Here is a 23755-nt window from a genome sequence, read left to right on the forward strand (position 1 = left end):
GGGGCTGGGGGCTTGGGTTGGGGGCGGGTGGTGCAGGGACCAGTCCCGACCTTTCGCCAGCGACCTCCGGCACCCGCCTTACCACCAGGGCGGCTGGCGGGAGGGCGCACCCAGGTGGGGTCACCTGCAGCCGCATACCTGGCGGCGACTTGAAAGGACTTGGCTCAGGCTCCGCGAGTTTTCCATTGTTAAGCCCTTAAGTCGCCCGGGAAAACGCTTCCGAAAGCCGGCCCCTGGGTTCCGAAGACGCTCGAGCTCCCCTTCCCCCTACACTACTCGCTTTTGGGGTGCGCGTGGCGGCCCACGTGCTGCGGCAGCTCTGCTTCGGTTACGTAGCGCCGATTCCCGGCGCCCCAAAACTGCGAGGTGGGCCGCGGCGAACTCCGGCCCCAGTGCCCACCCGAGGCAGCCACACGCTCGGCACATGGACAGCCGCACCCCGCCCCCCATCGCCCCAACCGCAGACGTGCGTTTCCGCTGTAGATCAATTAGTTTCAGCCACACACAGACCACCCTGCCCCCCCCCGCCCCCGCGCCCCAGTCGTCCGTCCGGCGGGCTGCGGGGAAATGGGACCCCTCCTCCAGCTCCGAAGGCTGCGGGCGAGATGTGAGCGGGAGTTAAAACGCAACCCAACAGGTAGGGGGGCGGCCCTGGCTCCAACGACGCATCTGGGATCCCGAGGCTGAAGGCGCAACTCTTGAGGGTTAAAGGCGATTCTAATTCCTCGACTCCCGCCCCTCAAAATGCATCGCCTGGTACCCTGAGCAATATGAACCCCCAAATCCACCAGGGATTTCCTGGCCTTCCGGCTGGCCCCAGCCCCTCTCAGACCAAGTCGTGGGGAGTAGGCGCCCAGATCGAGAAGAAAACCACCTCGGGCCACAGGAGAGAAAGCGGGCTGGCGGTGACCTCGGAGGTCACGTCCGACCCTCTCCCCTGCAGTCAGGCCTGGCCGCGGCCCACTCGAGGCTGAGCAGACCCCCGCGTCGGACCGAGACGCAGGGCGCCGCTGCCGGACTCGCGGGGCCTAGGAAACCTGCGGCGGCGGCTCGCAGGAGCCGGTTTTCCGGCGGAGGATCCGCGCTGAGGTCCTCGTGGGCTCCCACGGCATGCCCCACTCCGGAACTTGCCTCGCCCTCCCCCGCCCTTTCCGGAAGACTGCGGGGAGGACCCCGCATCCCCGCGCCTCTCCAGTTCGCTCCATAATGCCGTTGGAACGCTTGAAAGCGCTTCCATCCCTCGGCTTGGCACTTGGGGGTGGGTGGAGGGACAGCGAGGTCGTTATTAGGGGCCACCTTAGAGTTCTGTTTTCGGGACACTCAACAAGCAGGGGAAGGGAGGGAAACGGAGTTTTTTTCCAGGTGCGGGGAAACGGGTTGCGTACCTAACGCCCCGCGCCCTTCCCCTGGGGTGTCTGGAGCCCGTGCCTTAAGGGCTGGGGGCAGGATTCGGTTTCGGACCCCTTAGGGAATTCTGGGTTCGCAGGGTCTGAGGGACTGATGGGCCGCGCTCGGTCTCCAAGTCCCTCCTGGGTGTTCACGCGGGGCACGATTTGCCCAGCGAGTTCTGGGTGGCAGGACCAGGGCCGGGGTGCGGCTGGAAGAGGTGACGGGGGAGGCGAGAGCGCGCGCCGCCGGACCCTGGGCCGTGGCCCGGGAGCCGCGCGAGGCCGCGCCGCGCATTCCGCGCATTCCCGCCCGGCCTCGGTTCCACCGCCACGTGGTTGCCTTGCTTTCGCGTTTACCGTAAGGCTTAGAAAAGACGCGCATCACGGTTCCCGAGCGCATGCGGACCTCCCAGGACGCTGAACTCCGGCGCCGGTCCCTCTGTGATGCCGAACATACTCCTTCCCTGCGGGTAGATAGGGGCTGCTTTTTTACGTAATAAGGCGGGTTGTACTGCTGGAGCGATAGCGTGTTCATCTGTAAAGACGGGCAGGAAGGAGGGTGCTCGGCTCTACTGGAATCTGTAATAGGGCGACTGTCCGGCCGAAGAAAGTGACGGAATCGGGCCGTGACCATTCCACCTTCTCAGCGCTGGTAAAGTACTAAAGAGCAGCTGCACCCTTCCCATGGCGTCCAGTGCGCTGTGGCTGGAAAGCTCGGAGCCAGAAGGTGCTTAACAAGTAGGAAAACGTCCAGAAACTGCCTATAGCTTTTTTTTTTTTTTTTTTTTTTTTTTTTTTTTTTTTTTGCCTGAGGGTCACTTTAAGATAAAGAATCTAGTGCATCCCTGGACCCTGAGCCCGACCTTAACCAACAGGATGCCTGCCTGGGCTCATGAGCTTCAGGGCATGATTGTGGCCCCCTGAGATCCAGGCTAGGTTGTGTTGCCTCCCGAGCCGAGGCTTGGATGAGTCAGAGGAATCCTTAGGCCCCTCCCGGACCATCTCACTGAATCCTGGCTTAGACAGAGAGCTGTCCCTGCTATCCTATGGGAGGGAGACAGGTTATATACCCTAGGGTGGTGGGGGCTGCATTAGTCCCCATGGTTCTAGACACACCTCTAGCCCTGAGCAGCACCAGTTCACCCAGTCTACGGGAAGCATGGCCATTTGCTTTGAGGTCCATCTCCTGTAGGGTTTGGAGAAAAAGTCTTCACCCACCACCCATCCTCATCTTCTCACTTCTATGAGGTGTTTCCTCCAGCCAACTTATAGTTTCACACACTTAATCTCAGGGAAATGCATTTAATGGTAAGGAAACCGAGGCACAGAGAAACTTGTCCAGGTGCCTTGTTCAGGTTCACAACATTGGCAACAGTGATGGTCTGTAGCCATGTCATGGACACTGTCAGAATAAATCCAGCTTGCTTAGAAGTTGATAAAGATAAAAATCTACTTTTTCAGGAATTCATGCAAAGCCAAACCACTTTTTTTTTTCTCAAAATTTCAGGCAGGTGGCAGCCACATTTATGAAACTGAACAAGAATGTCACACACAGACCTACATCTGCCACTAGTTGTGTGGCCTTGGACAAATCTCTGTCCCCATCTGTAAAACGGGCTATGATCATTTTCCTCACAAGGCCACGGTGAGGAGTAATTAAGGTAATATGTGGAAAGCATTTAGCGCAGGGCCTGGCGTGTGTCAAGGCCTGCTCCATTTATTCATTCATGTATTTGTTCTTATGCAGGATGAAGGCCATGTGCCACATGCAGTATGTGGAATTAATTACACATTTCAGTTTATATTCAGAAAGAGGATTTTACAAATGACTTTATAATCTGTCAGCTTGCTTCTCTATGCTGACTTCTGAGCTGTTTGTGGCCATGAGATTTAAATCATGGAACAAACTTTTACATGAAAAAAAAAATTAACCGCATTAATCCTTCCTTCTTTCTTCTCCCCTAACTTTTTTTTCTCTTACTCTGCAAAAAGAGTAGAAATGTTGATTTAAAAAAGAAGCACTTTAATTAAGGGCACAAGTGTCAATGCTAGGATGAGAGGCAAAGCCATAGGGAGGTTTCGGCTGGCCCAAGAGGGTCAGTAGCCCAGGGCTCTGCCCTGTCTTTGGATGGACTGGCCGGGTTCCTGGCACTCATTGCGTAATAGGAGCCATTCTGCTCAAGCGGGAGGGGGCAGTCACAAGGGACGCTGGCCAAAGGTGTGGGTCAGTGAGTGTCACTGCTGGAAACAAAAAGACACAACTGTCAAGAAGCTGCCAAGGCCATGTCAGCTCAGGGCATCGACATGGCCTGCCAGGCCAGCCTCTGCTCTTAGTATCTTGCTATGGGGAAGGGAGAGAGGGCTCCTGGGATGTCCAGCCTGGAAACCTTTCCCTGGGTCCCCAGGCTCGGAGCATTGGTTCTCTGCTGGCCCTCTGGGCTAAGGGTTGGTATACTTCCAGGCAAAGGCAAAGGAAGCCTGAGGCCTTCCCTTAGCTGCCTTGTCCCGGGCAAATATATTGTTTACTCCATCCCTTTTGAGTTACGGGGAAAAAAATCCCTGGAATCCCTTTTGTAGCATCCCAAGAGGGGAATTACAGCTGCAAGAAGGGCGCCACTGAAGGTTATTGAGGGTCAGGGGCATAGGGGCTGTAGGGGCCATGGTGGTGAGGCCAAAGCAGCTTTCTGGGAAGGTGAATCTGGGCTTCTCCAACGGGAGACAGATCCTGGAGCTCCCTTGCCCCCCGGGCCTCTGTCCTTTGGTTGCCATCTGATGAAGCCAAGCTCGGCATCCACCCACCTGTGAACCACCCACTCGTGAATTACCATGCAAGCTCCAAGGTGCTAGACAGAGGCTGTTTGGAAAGAAGAGATGAGAGATAAAGACAGTAACTGGGGAGATGCAATATAGGGGAGGCCCAGGAGGAGGCAGGGAGTCGAACTTCCAGGAGTTGGGGGTGGGCAGGGGAGAAACAGGGAGGAGATGGGGAAGTTAGGAGCCTCCGTAGGGAAGCAGCCCTTCTGCCTAGACCCTGGCTGCTCCCGAGACCCTGGCTGTTCCCCGGGCAAAGATACCCGTGAGTCCCGCTGGCGGTGATGGCGCAGCCCCCGGGGACGCTTACTGTGCTCTCCACCTGCCCCGCATCTTCACAGAGGGCATCTGATTCAATCTTCACGGCAGCTCCAAGGAGAGGCCCTTTATCCCCATTTTACAGATGAGGAAACCGAAGCCCGCTGCATCATTCAGCTATGGTAGAGCTGAGATGCCTTCTCACTCTGACTCCAAAATGCAAGGAGAAAAACGGTAAACTCCAGAGCACCTAGAAATGGCAGGGTTCACCTTTTTATTTTATTTTTTAAAAACAACTTTATTGAAAAATAATTTACATACCATAAAGTTCACCCATTTAAAGTATATAGTTCAATGGATTTTGGTATATTGGACAGTCACCATCACCATCTGAGAACATGCTCATCATCCGCCAGAGAAACCCTGGACCCATTTGTGGTTATTCACCCTTTTCTTCCCCCTTTTCCTCAGCCCCTGGCAATCACTAATCTGCTTTCTCTGTGGATCCACCTTTTCTGGACGTTTTCAACAGATGGAATCGTATGCTATGCAGCCTCTTGCATCTGGCTTTTTGTACTTAGCATCATGTTTTCAAGGCCCACAGGTGGCATGTGTCCATGGTTCATTCCTCTTTATGGTCGGGTACTATCAATAGTATCAATAGACCACATTTTGTTTATCCATTCTTCACTTGATGGGCCTTAGGATGGTTTCTACCTTTGGTTACCATGGACACTGCTGCCAGTGAACATGGAGGTACAAGTTTATATGTGGATGCTGTTTTCATTTCTCTTTCACAAGGCTCATCTTTCTTTTCCCCCTAGATACAGGGTCTTGCTCTGTTGCCCAGGCTGGAGTGCAGTGGCACGATCATACCTTACTGTAGCCTTGACCTCCTGGTCTCAAGCAATCCTCCTGCCTCTGTCTCCCAAGTAGCTGGGACTATAGGCACTTGTCACCTCACCCAGCTAATTTTTTAAATTTTGTAGACATAGGGTCTCACTGTGTTGCCCAGGCTGGTCTCAAACTCCTGAGCTTGAGTGATCCTCTGGACTTAGCCTTCCAAAGTGCTGGGATTACAGGCATGAGCCACCACACCTGGCCTTAATTCTTCTTATTATTAACTTATTTCTCCTTTGAGGAATAAAGTTTCTGCTCTTTAAAAAATAGAATGTTCCCACTTTTTGGCTATTATGAATAACGCTGCTAAGGTTTTATTTAAAATGTATTTTTGAAATAAACCTGACAGCTTGACGTCATGAGATACATATACATAGTAAAATGGTTACCAGAGTGAATCGGATTAACATACCCGTCATCTCACATAGTTACTTTTTTTGTGAAAAGAGCAGCTAAAATCTGCTCATTTAACATGAATCTCTTGTTTCTGGACTTTCTATCCGGTTCCATTGGTCTCTTGATCAGTCCTTACCGTAGAAGCATCATGGAAGCTGTACACTATGAATTCTTGGTATCTGGTGGGCTAAATCCTCCAACTCGCTTCTCTTTTATGATTGCCCTGGCTATTCCTGGCCCTTAGGGTTCCATAAACATTTCAGAATCAACTTACATGCTTGCACACACATGATGCTGGAATTTTGATTGGGATTGTATTGGATCTATAGATCAATTTTGAGGGAATTGACACTTTACTAACAGAGTCATTCAATTCATGATTCATGGGCATGATATAGACCTCTGTTTATTTAGATTGTCTTTAATTTCATTGCAGGTGTGTGTGTGTGAGTGTGTGTGTGTTGTGTGTTATGCATCTTTTATTAGATTTCTTCCTAAGTACTTGATATTTTGATGTCATTATAAATAGCATTATCTATACATTTCATCTTTTTTGATCAAGATTTTGAATTGGGAGCTGGTGGTGGGAAGAATCAGAAAAAGTAGGAAATGTCTTCTAGTGTAGAACTGGGTGGGACATCCAGGTTTATGAGCAGCAGTATCTGTGGTGCCCATCATAGAGCCATGGGCTCTGGTGACAAGGTCTGAGCCCCTGCAGTTTTATTGAAGGGTCTGGTGTGGGGGCGGGGAGGGGTGGCCCTGGCTTCTCATGAGATGAGATCTGCAGCATGCTTTCATTATGATTCATACTGTCTTGCCTCCCTTGTTCCTGCCTATCTTCTGCATCCGATTTTCCTTTTCTGCTGAAATCTGCCAGCATTGGTTTCTGTTGCTTGGAACCAAAAACTAGGATGAGGAGGACACCAGGACTGATCACTTTTGTAAGCTGCATAGAGACCTGTTACATCATTGCCAATTATCATATTTGCAAGAGATACCCTAGAAACAATCTCATGTTCAAGAAGAGGAGAATGGTAAATTATGGTGTGTTCACTGGATGGAAGAACAGTAAATGAAAAAAAGCAAGATACAAAAGATAAAACCAGCATCAATTCAGCAAAATAAATACATAGCTGGTTTGAAGGACATGTAGCAAAAGAGTAGGAGCTGAGACTTTTGGGATGATCACAGTGATTTTTCCCTTTTTTTTTTTGAGATAGAGGCTTGCTCTGTCGCCCAGGCTGGAGTGCAGTGGTGCGTCTTAGCTCACTGCAGACTCCACCTCCTGGGTTCAAAGGATTCTCCTGCCTCAGTCTCTGGAGTAGCTGGGATTACAGGCATGCACCAGCATGCCCAGCTATTTTGTTTGTTTGTTTGTTTTGTATTTTTAGTAGAGACAGGGTTTCACCATGTTGGCCAGGCTGGTCTCAAACTCCTGATCTCAGGTGATCCGCCCACCTCGGCCTCCCAAAGCACTGGGATTACAGACATGAACCACCACACCTGGCCAATTTTTCCCTTTTCTATACTCTGTTATGTACTTCCACACACTGTATTCTATTATGAACAAATACTACCTTTATAGTAGAGAAAAGAATCCAACCAGAAACAACTTCAAAAGACACCCAGGTATTTTCCAGGCCCCAGGCTCCCTGGCTTTCCTGGGAACACCTGAGCCAAATCCCTTGTGTTTTATTGGGCAGTAGCTACGTGGGATTCTGTCCGTCATGGAGGGAGGAGCCTCTTGCCCAGCCCCCTATTACCAGGCTCAGGAGGATCCTAAATTCCCCATCACCTCCTTTCCAGCAGACAGTGGAATGGGAGGCTGGTGTTTCAGGTAGAATTTAATTGGTCTGGTCCCAGGGCAGATGCTGCACGTAAATGCAAAGGCAGGCCTTCATGTCACTGGATGATGATAACTTAGGAGCACAGGAGGCCTGGGTTCTGCCTCCTAAGATGCAGGGCATGGGCCGAAAGCAGGAGGAAATGGAAAGAGAAATGACAGTTATAGCATCAACGTACAATGCTTTTGCCACAGGGCCGGTGGGGTGGCTGCTGAGTAAGCAGCAGTAAGGCAGCCATGTATTCCTTAGCATGAACTTTAACCATGCTACCTCTAAGAATTCATGAGGTCCTTGGGAGACACATGTGTGTCTGATCCAGCAGCAGCCTGCTGTCTACTAGGGCAAATCAGGACACCTTGAAGGCTGCTAGACCTCCAGAGTCTCCCAGCCTCTCAATTCCTCCCAGGAGCATTATATAGAGAGATGGGAAAAGGTAGTGCTGGGTGATAGGGTTTTGGGTGGCCGGCATTGCTCAGTGCCCTTTGATATCTTTGATACTCTCCTCCTTCCATAGCAATAGAGTTTTTAAGTGGGCACCTACTACTCAGCTAAAGACTACATTTCCCAGCATCCCTTGCAGCAGGGGATGGTCTTGTGACTAAGTCCTAGCCAATGGGCTGTGAGAGCAAGTGCTGATTGAAACTCCTGGGTTGGGGCATTAAAAGGCAGGGGCATGCGTTCCCCTTCTCCCTTTCCTTTTCCTGATGAGGCGCAAACATGGCAGTGGCTCTTCTTGAATGATGTGGATGAGGAATGTCACAGTGATGAGGGCCCTTTACTCAAATTACAGAGTAGTGCCACCATACCAAGTTTTGTACATAAGAGGAAAAAATACACTTATACCCTATTTCAGCCACTTTGTATTCATGATATTGGCAGTGGGAGTGGTTTCCTTGAAGACAGGCAGAGATTGGAAGGGCAACAGGCTTGAAGGGCAAGAGGCAGTGCTCCAGATGAGAGGAAGAGACTTGGAATTGCCCACGGTGGGTCTTACAGCACAGGGACAGGGATGAGGGGGCCCTGTGCAGGGCTGAACTTCCTGTGGTGCTTCCCAGGAATGAGGGGCAGTGACTCAAGTTGTGGAACTTAACCTGTTCCCTTCTCTACTATGATTCCCTTAGGTCTCCTAGCCCTCAGTGAGGCCTGTCCTCTGCCACGAAGGATAAGAAGGAAGAACAATGATGCCACAGAGACACAGTCAATGGCAACGTGGTGGTGACTCTTAGTGGGGTCAGGATTTGTGAGGTGGAGCAGGAAGTCTGAGAGCAGAGCTGCCAGGGGAGAAATCAGCTTTGTTGGAAAGGGAAGGAAGTTGGAGAGGAGAATGGGTCACAGGGGGGTTTATTTTCTTTTCAATGGGAGAAATAGCAGCAGACTCGTTTGTTGATGGGAACATTCCAGGAGAAAAGGAAAATGATGCTGGGGAGAGGCAAACATTGCAAAGTGGGGAGGCTGTGGAGCGGGGCCCACTGCACAGGCAGAGGAGCTGGCTCTGGCTGGGAATGTGAATGGTTTGTCTGCATTCATGGAAGAGACAGAAGAGTCAGTGGTCATAAATGCAGGGATGGGGGGCTTCTGGGAGGGTGGGGCACATATGAGGACAAAGTACCCAGACAAGGAGAAAAGTCCCAGTTCTGAGGGATGAAGCGGGACCCAGCCTGAGCCACAGCAGTGGCAAGGGACAAAGGAGGTCCAACAAGGGCTAATGATGAACGAGGAGACAGAAATCTGGAGAGTTTTTATTTAACACTTTTTGCATTTTTCAGTGCCGATCATGAAATGTTTGTGTTTTTCAATGCTGATCATTAACATTTTTTTAATAACACAAAAAAGAACTATAAAATAAGCTCTGATTTTAAAAGTTGTGACAGACGATCTCTAGAATGGCACCCAATAGCCCTGCCTCTTGACACTCTTGCCCTTGTGCAATCCCCTGCTCCTTGAGTGTGGGTGAGGCCTATGACTTCCAAGGAAATGTGATGGGACGTCCCTTCCGAGACCGGGCTCTGAAAAGGCTGTGCCGTCTGCCTTGCTGGCTGTCTTTGAGCCCTTGCCCTTGGAGAAGCCAGCTGCTATGTTGTGAGTTGTCCTCTGGGTGGTCCACATGGCCAGGAACCGCAGTCTCCAGCCCACAGACAGCACGGCCTTGCAGGCTGCTGACAGCCATGGGCGTGAGCCTGAAAGTCCACCTTTGAGATGGCTGCAGCCCCCCAAGAGCCCTTTATTGCAGCCTGTGAGAGACCCTGAGCCAGGGGACCAAGCTAAGCCCCATGCCCATTCCTGACCCATGTCACCTAGGTGATAACAAATGAGTGTTGTTTTAAGCAACATATTGAGGCAGCTTGTTACGTAGCAGTGAATAACTAATACAAAAGGAGAGGCATGTTTCCAGCTCCTGATTCAGTCCTTTCATTTCTAAGCAAGCGTACAGGCCTGTCCTCCTCCTTGCCTCCCAGGTCTGCCGATGGATTACAGCCCAGCCAAGCAAGGCTGTGCAGTGATGACGTGTGCAGCTCTGGGGCCAGACGCCGGGCTTCCAGTCTCAGCTCCGCTACTTGCTGGCTGCATGGTCTTAGTTGAGTTGCTTTCTCCATGTGCCTTGTTTTACTTCCCTGTAAAATGGAGTGATAACAATGGGAGGATTTAACAAGTCAATTCCTGTAAAGTGCCTCGACCCAGGGTCTGCACACAGCTGGTGCTGAAGAAGGTGTCAGCTGTTACCCTCATCACATGGCTTGATGTCAGGCCTGTGAAGCTTGCTGTATGTTACCACTCCCCTTGCCCACCTGCCTGGCAGGCTACACCCGAGGACTTGTCTTATGATGCTACTGTGCACTCAGGCACCTTCAGTGGCTCCCCGGCGGTCCCTGAAGGTGTTCTAAAATCACTACATGGTGTTCCAAGACCCTCTTCACCCAAGTCAACTTCTCCTCACCCCTAGGGGCCTACCACCCCTCTTTTCGAGCCGCGGGACTCAGCTCTTCTTGCAGTGGTGCCCCTGCCTCCAAGTGCACAGCATCTGGGCCTTCAACACAAGACCCCACCGTGGTCCCACCCCGCCACGATGCGGCTCAGCAGCCAGCTGCGCACAGCCACCACCCACAGCTGCCCGCGTGTCTCAAGCACCATACGTGTTGCTCTATGGAAGAGTGACTTCCTCCAGAGTCTGTGACCACCATTCCCTCCCACTGCCATCCCAGGCTCTCCAGGGGCTCAGGAGAGGGAGGGATCCCACGTGGCTGGCAGGTCCGGGGAGACTTCTCTTTGGAGAAGGTGGACTGGCTTGATATTTGAAGCAGGCATGGAGTGCCAGGAGGTAGGGGTCTGTCTGCAAAGGCAGCTCCTGACAAGTCATGAAAACACAGAGATCATGTACTTCCAGCTTCTCATGCTAAGATGCCCAACTGAAGCACCAAGGCTGGATGGAGATGGACTCTCAGGGAGCCTCAGCCCAGGCGGAGGCTCAGCAGGCAGCTCTCTACTGCTTTCTGCATTTAGTCGTTGTTGTTTTCGCTGTTGTGGGCTTTTTATGTTTTTTTTTTTCTTTTTTTTTTTGCCATAGAATCTTGACTGGCAATACACAAACCTCCTCAAAAGAACATGAAAAGGAAAATTAGAGGGAGACTGCTGAGGTACTTTGCACAATTGGAAAAATCAGCGTTCTCCCTGTTGCAGAGTTCACCGGCACATCCACTCAACTCTGATTAAGGGGACTTGGTGTTTGTGGGGGCGTTCGGCAAGAGGCCTCTGATTGGGAGACAATTTTGTGGCTTCAGCCTGTAATTTGGGTGCAAGGGATCAGGCACAGTTAATGTGATAACCTTGCAAACCTCTGCTTGTGACTGAAGCGCATAGCCACCACGAGCCATCATTAAAAACATGCTGCAAACGCTCCTGAGGCTGGGAAGGGCCAGGAAGGTGGGGCTCTTGAAGGCAGTTGGGAAGAGCCCTTTTATGACTGGCATTGGGAGTTTGGAGATAAGAGTCACTGGTCGTGTTTATCATCTAGTTCTTTTTTTTTTTTTTTTGAGATGGAGTCTTGCTTTGTCACCGAGGCTAGAGTGCAATGGCGTGATCTCAGCTCACTGCAACCTCCGCCTCCTGGGTTCAAGGGATTCTTCTGCCTCATCCTCCCGAGTAGCTGAGATTATAGGCACCCGCCACTGCACCCAGCTAATTTTTGTGTTTTTAGTAGAGACAGAGTTTCACCAGGTTGGTGAAGCTGGTCTCGAACTCCTGACCTCAGGAGATCCACCTGCCTCAACCTCCCAAAGTGCTGGGATTACAGGCATGAGCCACCGCACTCGGCTATCATCTAGTTCTAAATGCACCCTGCTATTGAGTTTCGTATTTGCTAGATATTAGTGTTTGATATTATCCATGCCCTAGACCAGGGCTGTCCCATGCTTTGGCTTCCCTGGGCCTCTTTGGAAGAGGAATTGTCTTGGGTCACATATGAAATGCACTAATATTCACATAGCTAATGAGCTAAAAAAAAATCCCCCCAAAATCTCATCATGTGTGAAGAAAGTTTACAGATTTGTGTTGGGTCATATTCAAAGCGGTCCTGGGCCGCATGTGGCCTGTGGGCCATGGGCTGGACAGGCTTGCGCTAGACTATAAACGTATAGTCTGGGGTACTGTCCACTGTAGGAGCTTTGCACAGATGTGTTGGACCAAGGAATGAAGGAATGAATGGACAGAAGTGTTTAAAAACATGTTTTGGGCTTGAAGAGTGATAGCCATTCCAGATAGGCTGATGGCCCCAAGAAACCTTCCTGAGTACCGGGGTCATTTGAATGTTACCAGGAACACATGGGTTCTTTTTGGCTAATGACTGCTTTTGTGCATTTTTCTGGATTCGTAAATCACCAAGATCAGAAGGCTACTGAGAAGACAAACTCTGTGTGTGTGTGTGTGTGTGTGTGTGTGTGAGAGAGAGAGAAATGTGGAAAATCAGGAGGGGTGGGGTAGGAGCAGGATAGGGTGAGGGAGGGAGGGAAGGAGTAGTGGGGTGGGGTAGGGGAGGGATAAATAATGTCCACAGCCGAGGCTTCCTACCCTCTCTCTGCTCCTGTAGGGTACCCTGGGTTCCCGTTGAGCACAGTGTCTGTGAGCATATGCTACACATTGGTGTCCGTGGAGTCTTTGAGGCTCTGGTTTTATACTGATACTTCTTTGGTTCAACTCCTTCCAACCCATTGTGACCCATATGGGCTGAATTCCTGCTGCCCCTCCATTTGGCTGGGAGAAGACTGGAAACTTTCAAACAGAAATGCGTCCTAGGAAATTGAAGGCAACCAGACCGACAGCATGTAAGAATGAATAAGACGTGAATGAGTTTATACAGTGCAAATTCCTCGTCCTAACTTCAAGATCGAATCGGGGTCAGTTAGCTGAGCTGATACCGTTGATGGGGAACCAGGCTCCAGCTTCTTCCTCTTTCTAAAGGTTAACAAAGATACACAAACATCTAGCACTAAATATACTTTCCGGTTTGACTTCGGCAGGGCATGTGATTCTTGATAGCATCTCTGGGTTAGATGATAATGGAGTCCGGTGGTTTTCCCAATTAAACAGGGACCGCTGAGCAGTGGCAGCCGAGGAAATGGGTCTCTGGTGACAAGCCACGGGCTTGCTCTCTGTTACTGTTCAACTCTCGGCTCAGTGACTTAAGTAAGAAGTCTACAAGGCCTGCTTATCTAACTGGCAAATGAGAGAGAACTTACACTCAAATAACTGTTACTAAATGCAGATGAATTGGATAAACTTTACTCGGCTGGCAAAAATCCAGGTTGTTTCAGAGATTTTACTTATACCAATAACATCTCAATACAAAATACCTTTCTTGGCTGGGTGCGGTGGCTCACGCCTATAATCTCAGCACTTTGGGAGACCAAGGCGGGTGGATCATGAGGTCGGGAGATGGAGACCATCCTGGCCAACATGGTGAAACCTCGTCTCTACTAAAATACAAAAAAAAAAAAAAAAATTAGCCAGGCCTGATGGCACACGCTTGTAATCCCAGCTACTAGGGAGGCTGAGGCAGGGGAATCGCTTGAACCCGGGTGGTGGAGGTTGCAGTGAACCGAGATTGCGCCTCTGCACTCCAGCTTGACGACAGAGCGAGACTCAGTCTCAAAAACAAACAAACAAACAAAAAACCCCTAATACTTTTCTTATTCTCAGTCTGATTGCCAGCAGCCTAATGCTCTGTGAGCTGTTAGTAAAGTTACCATGACAACGATTCTGGGGTCAAATTAATTGAGTAAATGGCACATAGTTTTGGAGATCCACAAGGCACATTAGCAGGTAAAGGGCACTGACAGGTCCTGAAATATAGAAACATCCGTGTTTGTAATTACAATACACTTTCTATATAATATCTATCAACATCCTTTGGAAGTATTCCAGAAATATTACTTGGAAGATGCTGCCCAGAACATATTTTCCTAAGTGATACAAAAGGGTATAAATAGTTTGTCTTCTTTTTTCCTCAAGAAGCCAAGAAGGGCTGTCAGAATATTCTCCAGAAACAAAACCAAATTATAGCAGGCACCTCAGACAATGCGGAAACCTGTTTCCCTTTTAGCCCTCACAACACAGGTTTTGCTTCCTTCAGCTGGTTCACAGGTGTCTAGTGATTTTCGTGTTGTTTTGGTTGTATTTTCTGGAATTGCTACTGACGCTTTGCATTTTTTCATGGGACGCTTTTTTGTCCTAATTTCCTGGTGTGTAAATGGTATTCTTTTCCTTCTCTGATCACTCATTAACTTGAAACTGGATCTTGAGCTTGTATATTTTATAGCAATACTTCATATATCTAGACAGTTATCTTTTAACTTACATTTATTACACATTTTCCAATGCTGTTGTTCTATTTGTGTTTTATCATGCCTATGATTATGTAAGGAGTTCACAACTTTTTTCTTTTGCTTTTCTTTTTTTTTTTTTTTTTTGAGACAGTCTTGCTCTGTCACCAAGGCTGGACTGCAGTGGCCCAATCTCGGCTCACTGCAACCTGTGCCTCCTGGTTTCAAGCGATTCTCCTGTTTCAGCCTCCAGAGTAGCTTGGATTCCAGGCACTCACCACCACGCCCAGCTAATTTTTATATTTTTAGTAGAGATGGGGTTTCACCATGTTGGGCAGGCTGGTCTTGAACTCCTGACCTCAAGTGATTGGCCCGCCTCAACCTCCCAAAATGCTGGGATTACAGGCGTGAGCCACCGCGCCCGGCCCTAGGAGTTCACAACTTTTGAAAGATGCTCAACAGCCCCCTGCCATCTTGTCTCTAATGAGATGTTTTTGTTTCCTTAGTCAGAATTTGTTTCCTTTACACAGGTGGGCAAAAAATGTGATTTTCTTTTCTTCTAGCTTGTTAAAATAAATAAAAAGAATGTTTTCTCATCACACAAGTAATACATGTTTATTATAGAAAAAAATAAAAATAATTAAAAATAAGTGGTCCAGGCGCAATGGTTCACACCTGTAATCCCAGCACTTTGGGAGGCTGAGGCAGGCAGATCACCTGAAGTCAGGAGTTTGAGACCAGCCTGGCCAACATGGTGAAATCCCATCTCTACTAAAATTACAAAAAATAGCCAGGTGTGGTGGCGGGCACCTGTAGTCCCAGTTACCCGGGAGGCTGAGGCAGAGAATCGCTGGAGCCCGGAAGGCAGAGGTTGCAGTGAGCCAAGATCACGCCATTGCATTCCAGCCTGGGCAATGAGAGCAAGACTCTGTCTCAAAAATAAATAAATAAATAAATAAATAATTGGAAAAAAGCACCTGAAATCTCACTACTCAGACATATTTTTGTAGATCTTTTCAGACTTCTCTCAGTGTTTAAATACAACAAATTAAATGTTTTCCCCAGGATGAGTAAATTCTGGATCTCTCTTGTACCACATGGTGACTACAGTTAGTAATAATGTGTCACATACTTGACAATTGCTAAGAGAGATCTTAAATGTTCTCACCACAAAAGACAAAGCGGTCACTCTGTAAGGGGATGGATATGTTAATTAGCTTCATGTCAATGATACCTCAATAAAGCTAGAACAATTGTAAGTAAAAATGCAAAAGAATGTAGCGGCCGGGTGCTGTGGCTCACATCTGTAATCCCAGCACTCTGGGAGGCCGAGGTGGGAGGATCGCTTGAGCCCAGGAGTTTGAGACCAGCCCAGACAACATGGTGAGACCTCATCTCTACAAAAAGTCAAAAAATTAGCCAGGCATGGTGGTGTGTTCCTGTGATCCCAGGCACTCAGGAGGCTGAGGGTAGGAGGATCACTTGAGCTCTGGAGGTGAGCTATGATCACACCACTGCACTCCAGCCTGGGCGACAGAGTGGAACCTTGTCTCAAAACATAAATAAGTAAAAGAATAAATAAAAATAGGAATTTGGGGATTCCTCAATCAATTCATTACATTCCTAAAAGTAACAGTAAAAAATATTTTGGCCTTTACTAAATGGTGTGTAGGAAAAACGGCTCTCTGGAAAGAAAAGCCCTGATTGGTGCATTTGTGGACTGCTTGGTAGAAATACCCATACTGTGGCCACTTTCTTCTTTTTTCTTTTCTTTTCTTTCTTTCTTTCTTTTTTTCTTTTTTTTTTTTTTTTGAGATTGGGTCTCGCCAGGCTGGAGTGCAGTGGCGCGATCTCAGCTCACTGCAACTTCCACCTCCAGGGTTCAAGCGATTCTCCTACCTCAGACTCCCAAGTAGCTGCTACAGGCGCACACCACCACGCCCAGCTAATTTTTGTATATTAGTAGAGACAGGGTTTCACCATGTTGACCAGGATGGTCTCAATCTCTTGACCTCGTGATCCACCCGCCTCGGCCTCCCAAAGTGCTGGGATTACAGGCATGAGCCACTGTGCTGGCCACCGTGGCCACTTTCAAGCTATACCTAACTTAACAAATGACTGTCAAATTTTCTGAATATTCAAGAGTTGTCTCTTGCCAGCTGGCAGGGATAAATTTTTCATCTTTATTATGTGCTTCTTCCTAACAGGAGCGGGAAAAATTGTTTTTTTTATTTATCTTCCTTCATTTCTCCTATTAGGGTCTCACCATGCCCTTTGGGTAAGCGTCTTAGGTCCCCAATTAAGTGGATATACAAGTATTTGATTTTTAAATTGCTCTTGAATTCTCTTTTATAATTAAGTGGATATACAATTATTTGATTTTTAAATTGCTCTTGAATTCTCTTTTATTTTACACGCATTTTCTAGCTGCATTATATGCATATAGGATGCCCTCGATTAAATGTTTTCTTATGTATCTTCTGGAAGTAATTTACTGGTCCTTTTGGTTGCTTTCCTAGGTTTATAATCTTGGCTAAAAGACAATTCACATTTTAATGTCTTCTATTCTGATATTCACGTTATTTCTTTTTCTTATTAGCTTTTGCCAGTGTTTCTAGTTTTAATTTAGTTTTATATTAAAATAGGAGTGGTAACTGGACAAATGAGAGCATGTCCAGATTTTTAGTGCTAATGACTTTCTATTCCTTAAGCAATAATTGGCCTTTTTTTTTCTTTAAGAGATAGGGTCTTGCTCTGCTGCCCAGGCTGGACTGCAGTAGCTATCTACATGCATGATCATAGCTCACTGTGCAGCCTTGAATTCCTGAGCTCAGTTCGTCTCCCTGCCTCAGTCTTCTAAGTAGCTGGGACTACGGGCACACACCACTGTGCCTGGTGGCTTTTGATTTTAAATCCATAATCTTGGTCAGGTGCAGTGGCTCATGCCTGTAATCCCAGCATTTTAGGAGGCCAAGGAGGGAGGATTGCTTACGCCCAGGAGTTCAAGACCGGCTTGGGCAACATGGCAAAACCCTGTCTCTATAAAAAATGCAAACACTTAGCCGGCTGTGGTGGAGTGCACCTGTAGTCCCAGCTACTTGTGAGACTTCAGGTGGGAGGATCATCTGAGCCTGGGGAGGTCGAGGCTGCAGTGAGCCAAGATTGTGCCACTGCACTCCAGCCTGAGTGACAGAGCAAGACCCTGTCTCAAAAAATAAAAAATAAAATCCCGTAATCTTTATCATGTTTAGAATAAAACCTGTCATACAAATTTCTAGTGACTTTTTTTCAAATGCCTCATGGATATTTATTGAGATAATTAAATGGATCTTACTATTTCTCATGGCAATATGATAAATCATGTAAATAATTTTCCTGCTTTAATGCCACTGATGTAGTCTTGGGATAAACTTTTCTTGGTTGCTATAGACACTTTTTTTTTTTTTTAAGTGGCAAGAGTCTCTGCTTATGTTTGGAATTTTAAGATAAAACTTTTATTCTGAAATAATTTTTATTTTCTTGAGACAGAATCTCGCTGGTCGCCCAGAGCCCAGGCTAGGGTGCAGTGGTGTGATCTCAGCTCACTGCAACCTCCACCTCCCAGGTTCAACAGATTCTCCTGCCTCAGCCTCCCAACTAACTGGGATTACAGGCATGCGTCACCGCACCTAGCTAATTTTTGTATTTTTAGAAGATACGAGGTTTCACCATGTTGGTCAGGCTGGTCTTGAACTCCTGACCTCAGGTGATCCGCCCGACTTGGCCTCTGAAAGTGCTGGGATTACAGGTGTGAGCCACTATGCCCAGCCAATTCTGGAATAATTTTTGATAGTACAGAGTTCCCATATACCTCTCACCCAGTTTCTCCTATTGTTAACATCTCACAGTACATTTGCCAAAGCTAAGAAACCAACACTGGTATATTATTTTTTTGATATAGGTTAGCTCTGTGCCTCCACCCAACTCTCACCTTGAATGGTAATAATCTCCACATGTCAAGGGTGGGACCAGGTGGAGATAATTGAATCAGAGGTAGTTTCCACCATGCTGTTCTCGTGCGAGCGAGTGACTTCTCGTGAGATCTGATGGTTTTATAAGGGGTTTCTTTTGCTCAGCACTCATTCTGTCTCCTGCTGCCCTGTGAAGAGATGCCTTCTGCCATGACTGTAAGTTTCCCTAGGCCTCCCCAGCCATGCAGAACTGTGAGTCAATTAAACCTCTTTTCTTTATAAATTACCCACTCTTGGGTATTTCTTCATAGCAGTGTGAGAATGAACTAATACACTGTTCATTAAACTCCAGACTTCACTGGATTTGGCTAGTTTTCTCATTGTGTTGCCAGGGTCCATGTTCATGATACAGACGAGTCTTTAAAGTTTCGCTGTTCTTGGTTTGATTCAAAACCCTAATCGTGTCATACTCCCATTGTGTCCCCCATTTTATATATATTTATAATGGTTGATTTAGTAGAAGGATTATTTGTTCCTTGAAGGATACTCATTTTTCATGATTTGAGCAAAGTTGATAAGCATATGTGGAAGGTTAATATATTGTGATAATATTCTGTGTTCTTTGCTGTTCTAGAAGAATCCAAAGAAAATGAGAGCTATTTTTTTCCCTTTCCTACTTCTCCTTCCAGAGGGCAAGTGATACCTTGAGATAAGAGGACCAAGCTGCTCTGGCCCCAGGGAAGGATTAAGACACTCTGCAGGCCAGGTGTGGTGGCTCACACCTGTAATCCCAGCACTTTGGGAGGCTGATGCAGGTGGATCATGAGGTCAAGAGATTGAGACCATCCTGGCCAACATGGTGAAACCCCATCTCTACTAAAAATACAAAAATTAGCTGGACGTGGTGGTGCGCACCTGTAGTCCCATCTACTTGGGAGGCTGAGGCAGGAGAATCTCTTGAACCCTGGAGGCAGAGGTTGCAGTGAGCCGAGATCACGCCACTGCACTCCAGCCTGGTGACACAGCGAGACTCTGTCTCAAAAACAAGCAAGCAAGCAAACAAACAAAAAACAGACACTCTATTTAGAAAAGGGTTGAAATTTCTCAAGGGTTAGAGGAAGCTCTAGGGTTTGCAACAGGGCCTGGGAAGGAGTGGCCTAACTAAATGTGGCCAGAACTGGCAGACAAGATGGAGGCTTTATTTAAAAGAGGGGACATTCCAAGAGTGGGAAAGACCCTTGTGGTGGTCCTCCAGAGCATCCAGGAAAGCAGCAGGTCTCTAAGAAGTAGGGGAGGGAAAAGGAGACAGTTTTGGGGTGGGGCTCCCTTCTTGGGATCCCTGTGCATCCTGGCATAGCAGGATGGAGCACACCTTCACGTGGCCAACGAGAGCCACTCCTGGGCAGTCCAGATGGACCAAAGACTGGCCTCTCTCCCACCCTAGACCCATGTAAAATACCAAATGCTTGCATGACCCAGAGGATGCTAACTTTCTGGGATCCCAGGATTGTCCTTGAACCTGGCCTTTCTTCTGTGGACATGCATTCCCTCAGTTATCTCATTCAGCTCAGGGATTTAAGTCCCATCTCGATACTGACCACCCACTCCCACGTTGATGTCTCCCACCTGGACACCTCCCCTGGTCCCCACATTAATTCATGGGACGCCTGCCCCTGCCACCTCGTGAATGTTTCAGGCTTCACATTAATGAGACATCACAAACGTGTTCACAACTGAACCCGTGATCCCCTCCCTGCTCCAGCCTCCCCATCTCAGCTGGTGGAGACTCCATTTCTCTAGTTGTTCAAGCCCAAACCTTGCAGTCATCTCCAACTCATCTTTTCCCCTCACACCCCATACCCACCCCCTCCCAGCTTTCCCTTCAGAATATACCTAACTCCGACTGCTTCTCAGCACCTCACCTGCTCCTTTTCTGGCCTCAGCTGCGTTGTCTGTCACTGGGATTACTGCCATAGTGCCCTAGCTGCCCTTCTGTCTCTGCCCCCATATCAGAGTCAGGCTGGTTTCGCTGCAGTAACAAAAAACCCCATCTCAGTGGCTGGAAACAACAAAGGCTCTGTTCTGCTTCATGCTGGGCACCCACTGTGTGCCAGGGGGCTCGGGGCCCTGGGCCCCAGCTGGTCACCATACCAGAGGAAGAAAGGGCATGGTTGAGCTGTCCTGGCCCTGAAATTGTCTATTCAAGGGACATCACCCTTGTGACATTTCGTTGGCCTTTGAGTAGGGAGGATAGTGCAATCTATCCTGTGTCTGGCACGAGACAGAGCTGGTCTCGTGTGGCTGGTCCCAGTGCCCCTCGTCCCCCAGGCCATTCTCTGTTTCACTCAGAGAGAAGATCAGTTCCTTCTGCCACCCTGAGGTCCTGCACCGTCTCTCCCCGCCCTCAGTGGGTCCTCCCCACTCTCTGGCCTCTGCCCCTACAGTTTCCCTCACACTCACTCTGCTGAGCCCGGCCAGCTTCTCTGCTGAGCATCTGATGCATCAGGCACACTCCTGCCTCCGGGCCCTTGCACTGGCTGCCCTCTTGGCCTGGAACGCTCTTTCCCTAGCTAGCTACAGGGCGGGCTTCCTCCTGGGCTTTAACTCTTCAAATGCTGTGCTCTGGGTGTGGCTGTCCCCAGCCAACCCACCTGATGCTGCAGGGCACCCCCTGCCCAGTGCACCCCACCCCCTTGCCATTTTCTTTTTATTTATTTATTTGAGATGGAGTCTCGCTCTGTTGCCCAGGCTGGAGTGCAGTGGCGCGATCGTGGCTCATTGCAACCTCTGCCTCCCAGGTTCAAGCAATTCTCCTGCCTCAGCCTCCCGAGTAGCTGGAATTGTAGGTGCCTGCCACTACGCCTGGCTAAATTTTGTATTTCCAGTAGAGACGGGGTTTTACCATGTTGGTCAGGCTGGTCTTGAACTCCTGACCTCATGATCCACCCGCCTCTTCCTCCCAAAGTGCTGGGATTACAGTCATGAGCCACTGCACCCAGCCCATTTTCTTTTGTTCTGTGGTATGCATTGCTTTCCAGCATGCTCTGTAATGTATGGTATTTGTTGTGTAAATCCTTGCACTAGACCATGCACCCTGTGAGGCAGGGCCTGGGTTTGGGCTCAGCTGTGTGCCCTGCAGGTGCTCACAGAAGTGATTCTCTGCCAGTTTGTTGAGTGGATCAATGCATCGAGCGCTTAGGATGCACCAGGTGTTTTACGAAGGGCTTTGTGTGTGTTGCCAGGATGGCCCCCTTACCTGGATTATTAGTTCCAAAATGGCATTTCTTGCCTCTTTGGGTTTAAAGTTAAATTGAATTTGATTTAGAAAGACTATGAGGCCTGGCAAGGATGGTTGGAGGGCAGCTGGGGGGTTCCAGGAGTGTCTGTGGCAAGAGTCAGGAGAGGAGGTGGGAAGCATTGGCCGGGCCTGTGTGGGGGCCTCTGGGCTGGGCTCTGTCCACCTGTCGGCAGGACACACTGGAGATGTTCAGGTTAGAGAGCTGCGTGACCAGGTGGGGAAGCAGGTGGGGCAGTTTGGAGGACAGGTTCACCAGAGGCAGGAAGGAGGTTCCCGGGCCTTTCCAACCAACCCCCAGCAGTCAGCATCCGCCGCAACTCTGCTTCAAGAATGCATTTTAGACCTCGGAGCTCTCTCCAATTTGCCAAAGGCATGAGAGAATAAACCCCACTAATAGTTGCATTCTTTGGGAGCAGGAAAGCTTGCCGTGGAAGCCTTGCATGTGGGTTTATCCACGTCTTACGGGAAGCGTGAGACGGCCCGGGTCACATTTGCAGGCCCCTCCCCACCCAGGGGCTTCTGCAGGACCAGCTCTGGTTTCAAGCTTCAGAGCCCCCTACTCAAATACATGCTGGGGCTTGCACCATGGCCCAGGGTGAAAATGCGGTAGAGGTTCTGCCTCCTGGGGGCTGCCTGCGGGAGGACAGGCTGGGGACAACGCAGGCACTGGTTCCTGACCCAGGGGAGGTGAAGATAAGCACTTTCCCAGGCCTTGACTTGTGCCTGCTACACCCAAGGCAGGTGGGAGTCAATTCAAGGACCCCAAAGTCTAGGACTGACCCTGTAACTTCATTTCAGCTGGGCCTCTCGGCTGGAACTGAGCGTCTGCTGCTGTTTACTGTGTCGGGCTGCAGGGCCACGCTGGCAGCTCCTGTGAGTGCTCATCACAGGCCCCTGGTCCAGAGTCCAGGCTCCCAGAGGCCTCTCTGACCCCTGCATGGCCCAGCCTCTCAGCAGGTGCAGCCTTTCCGGTGCGGTCGCCTGGCCCAGGGCATGCAGGATGGGGGCCGGAGGTGGAGGCTGTGTTGCTTCTGGGTCTGTTTCTAGGGCCCTGCTAGCATCCAGGACCCCTTGGTTCAGGGTTTTCTTGGGCAGTAATTGTGCCTCTGCACACAAGGGTCCTCACCAGCATCCAGTCACATTGGTGAAGCCAGCCTTTGGGGTTTGGCACCCCATAAGTCTTGGCTCCTTACTCCAAAATTTACCACGTTTCCAGTATGACATCTGAGAAGCCCTAACCTCATAGTCTCTTGCCCGTGGATGACAATCCTGGGTTGATTTGCAATATATACACCATCTTTCTCTTGAGCCACGACTCCTCCTAGACTCCAAGGACTCCTCGTTACAACATCCTCACTCCATCTCCACCTTTTTTTGGTGTGTGTCAGGGGGTTATGGGTGGGGGAGAACTGGGGAGCTGGGCCTCGGAGCAATTAGCAGGGGCCAACAGGACTGGGGCTTCCATCAAAGCCCTGTGGGATCCCTGAGGAGTTTGGTTACCATTAAATGGCTTTAACATTAAACGCCAGACTCATTAACGGATCTCAGAGTCAAATTGCAGAAGCCACAGCGGGCCTGCCCATCTGTAAATTGGGAGATGGAGCCTCCCTCAGCGCAGGGAAAAATCATGGCTCAGGAACTGAAAATAATGTGGTCAGCAGTAATTTCGAAGGCTTTTCACTGAGCAAGGTTTAAAAAAAAAAGAAAAAAGAGAGAAAAAAATAGCTCATAAAAATCTGTTTTAAAAACCTCAGTGGAAATGGCTGCTGTAAAATGCTGCCTTTGTTTCTATCTTAATTCAGTAAAATTTTTATTAACTTAATTTTTTCCCCCTCTCTTGTTTTGCACTCCATAAAAACATTTAAATCACTTTTTTTAAACATTCCCCAATCAAGCTCTTTATCTTCACAGGGTGAATTCCACCTGCCAATTTGCAAATGGGCTTGTTTTGGTCAGCGGACCGCAGGCAGCATTCCCTCCTCTGCAGAGTTTCCGTGTGGAGATGGACAGCCCTGCCGCCAGCCCTCTCCCTGCCCTTCGGAAGAGGTACAGTCAAAAATGGCTTTTTTAAAAGAAAAAGTTGTTGGAGGGTGCGTGT

The 23755-nt window shown here is 49.0% G+C and overlaps 1 long non-coding RNA gene across 1 annotated transcript in view; it reads left to right on the forward strand.

Moving 5' to 3' along the window:
• Window positions 1-1900: 1900 nt before the first annotated feature.
• Window positions 1901-23755, forward strand: part of LOC105469724 (uncharacterized) — a 38330-nt gene continuing 16475 nt past the window's right edge. Inside the window, exons 1-2 of the long non-coding RNA XR_011610276.1 lie at window positions 1901-2115; window positions 23569-23703. This is a non-coding gene — a long non-coding RNA (uncharacterized lncRNA). The remainder of the gene's footprint in view (window positions 2116-23568; window positions 23704-23755) is intronic.

Source organism: Macaca nemestrina, chromosome 12 (assembly GCF_043159975.1).
Source record: "Macaca nemestrina isolate mMacNem1 chromosome 12, mMacNem.hap1, whole genome shotgun sequence".
Classification (NCBI taxonomy): Eukaryota; Metazoa; Chordata; class Mammalia; order Primates; family Cercopithecidae; genus Macaca; species Macaca nemestrina.